Here is a 3,450-nt window from a genome sequence, read left to right as displayed (position 1 = left end):
TAATTTGAACGTAAATTACTATTGTTTGAAAAAAAAAACAAGTAATTTCAATGTTATTTCAAACTGAAACCGAAGAATCAGTAAGTTGAAAAAAAATTAAGGGTTTACAATTTTGTTTTTCAAATTATGACACGTGGCATGTTAGCAGGATAGAAAAGAGACATATGACACATTAAGGATTTTGTTTATTAAAGAAGGTAAATAAATTGATTTTCTAATTAAACAAAATAAAGAATTTATAAAAATATTATTTTAAATATATCAACTACACGGTTTTTAACCTAATAAACAAATTTTCCCTTTTATAGTTTAATGAATATTTCAAAATACTATACAGTTTAACCGTCTACTCCACCAATTTGACCAAATTTCATTATATCGTGGCCCAATTTTTTGGCCCAATGTCAACTAAGACGAGATCACGAGACCCCTAAACCTACCGACGTGTCCCATAAATACCCGGTCCAAAACCCCTTATCGATACACATCTTTCAAACCCTCGCATATGTATGACCTCGGCGGCGATGATCGTCGGTTGCTTCATTATTTATCGTTTCAAAGCGTGTGTTTTTCATCATCAATCCCCTTTTGGCTAAATCTCATCTCAGATCCACAGTATTTACAATTATATGCGTTTAAGTTTTTTTTCGTTGTATTATCATTGATATTTGCGAATATGTTGTTAATTAGTCCATCTTGGCAAAGCATATGAGGCTTTTGCCTATGAACTGCTTTGAATGCTAATGGACTAATATTGAATTTCTGTCTTTAACTGTTCTTGGACATCTAGTTATGTAGGAGTTCCGAGTCATTCGGGCAGAAACACTGTTTCTATACATAATTTGAAGCGGATTTGGCTTTAGGGTTCTTTGTTATTCCTAAGGATGTGTATGTTTCTAGTCCATCTTGGCAAAGCAGTAGAGCCTTCGGGCTATGAACAGCTTTGAATGCTAATGGACTTACATCAATCATCAGTCTTTAACTGTTATGGAATTCTAATTTCATGGGATTACCAGTTCATTCGGACTGAAACAGTCGTTTGCTTGCAAATTTTAGAAAACCTTGTTTTGATGTTTTTCTCTTAAATGAAGAAAAGTGGATGAAGTCGTTCTTTTGGCCAAAGATGCTCGTCTACCAATATAAGACTGCTATTCAAATAATAATTCAATTCCATGACATTATGCTTTTGATCCTCAAGAGCATCAATCTCTGTCTGTTATAAATGCAACTGCAACACATTCTAAAAAGGTATTACATCATAGAATTTGAAAAGATAACCAGCCTGTACATAAAGGAGAACACTCAAACGAGTCAATGATCATATGAATAAAGAAATTAACACAGAAAAGGTAACAATCCGGATTATACCATTGATAAAATATCACTACTAGCACAATAAATTAGGTCTTTGGTCCCGAATTGACCATTTGATAAATGATTAATGTCAATTAGGCAACTTTGCCTATTTCAAAAGGTTTAACCGTTTTAAGAGCAACTTTGCCGATATCAAAAAGGTTAAGGTCTAGTTGCTGGAGTGTTTTTTTTTTTTTTTTTTGACATAGAAATTATGTTGTACGTTGATTAAGTTGTTGACTCTTATTTTCTTTTTGCTAGCATTTTAACGAGCAAATATATTAAAACAAGCAGCCGCCTAGCAAGTAACCAGACGGGACAAAGAAATGAAACAAAGTAGATAATCAGGAATTGGATGATGACAGACGATCAAAATATAATTTTTAACCTGCAAATATATTAAAACAGCCTAGCAGCGTAACTAGAGGTGACAAAGAAATGAAACAATCAAAAGGGCACACACAAATGAAACAAAGTATATCATCAGGAATTAGATGATGACAAATTATATAATTAGGAATTGGATGATGAAAGACAATCATAAGGGCACACGGGACTATCCAACCCATTTGTAATTACAATTTGCCCTAAGATATTTTATCCATGTAAAGATCTGGGATTTTATGATATCCGATAGTTTAGTTGAGTTGAGGTAGTACGGAGGTTTTTGAATACTTGATCACATCTTGCCTTTCATATCCACTATAATGTTGATCACATCTTGCCTTTCATATCCATCATAATGATCTGTAAATGATACTAATTAGATTCTTCCTCTTCCTTTCAGTGTTTCCCCAACCTTTGGTAGAGGCAGAAAATGGGCATCAGATGAGAATGAGACATGTCTTCGACCTTCGATACACACTAGGTACAAGTAGAAGGACCTGTGTGTAAACCCCTCTTTGCAAGCTCACTTAAGGATGAGATTTTATCATGATATTCCTTTCATATGAAGCATAACACTTTTATGGGAATCTCTTCAATCTAGTCGATTTTATAGTACTTGTTATGCTAGATTCTGTGGTTGATCAGTCAATTTTCTTAGAACATCCACATAGAAGATTCCGTCCTGAGGAAATCTCATACTTCCATCGATCCGTTGACACATTGGGTTGGAAGGAACCGAGAAGAGAGGATAGCAAGTGCAATTCCTGCACCTTCTCAGCTCTCCTCAGCTGATGATGGCATCGAGATCCAATTCCACGAGAGGCCTCTCCTGTGTACTCTTTCTTCAATCTTACATGTTTTCCTACTTTCTAGTTGATATATCGTTGGGAATAACAATTTTAAAGGTTTTGCCCCAATCCAATGATCGAGCCAAAACAATGTTTCATCACCTTTTCCTACATGTTTCATTATCACTTCCTTAATTTTTATTCCTATGTCTTTAAGGTCTTCCTTGATTCCAGCTACATTTTTCCATACATCTGTGATAGATTTTTTGAGATGATACTTGAAGGCTTGTTTCTAAGACTATGTATTCCTTTAATAACTTGGGCCCATAGATGCAACAGATCCATTCAAAGCCTCCACCACCACTTCGTGATTAAGGAGAGGTTTTGTGATCGCAATGATCCCACATCCAATCCACCCTTATCCTTTGGAGCTTTGACCTTCTCCCAAGACACCCAATGTACTTTTTTTTTTTTTTTTTTATCACTTTCTCCCCATAAGAACCATCTCCGAATGCACTTAAGTGTGTTTATAACTCCAACAGGAGCAACAAATAGTGAGAAGTAGAAGGTTGAGATATTTCCCATCACAACTTTGATTGATGTCAGTCGTCCCCTGAATGATAGTGTTTTCACCTTCCATGATGACATCTTTGCATTAAACTTGTCAATCACCGGTTTCCAATGTTTTTTTAAATTCATGTTGGCTCCAACCGGTACACCAAGATAAGTGAACGAAAGCGTTGCTGGTTCACTTCCAAGCGGAGCTGCCTATCTAGCCACCTCATGCGAGCTTGCACCTATACTGAACAGCCGAGACTTTTGGAAAATTACTTTGAGGCCGGATGATACCTGAAAACACCGGAGGATCCGTGCCAGATTCTTTATATTACCTTGACTCCATTAGCCTACAAAAAGGGCGTCG

At 35.9% G+C, this 3,450-nt stretch overlaps 1 long non-coding RNA gene across 1 annotated transcript; it reads left to right on the top strand.

Annotated features, from left to right (window-relative positions):
• Nucleotides 1-479: 479 nt before the first annotated feature.
• LOC145018195 (uncharacterized) lies at nt 480-2,748 on the top strand. Its single transcript, XR_013666876.1, has 2 exons — nt 480-1,248; nt 2,141-2,748. It is a non-coding gene; the product is annotated as an uncharacterized LOC145018195 (long non-coding RNA).
• Nucleotides 2,749-3,450: the final 702 nt, after the last annotated feature.

The sequence above is a fragment of the Lactuca saligna genome, chromosome 9, assembly GCF_052625555.1.
Source record: "Lactuca saligna cultivar CGN05327 chromosome 9, ASM5262555v1, whole genome shotgun sequence".
Lineage (NCBI taxonomy): Eukaryota > Viridiplantae > Streptophyta > Magnoliopsida > Asterales > Asteraceae > Lactuca > Lactuca saligna.
The sequence above is the reverse complement of the archived record's forward strand: the minus strand, read 5'-3'. Positions and strand labels throughout refer to the sequence as shown.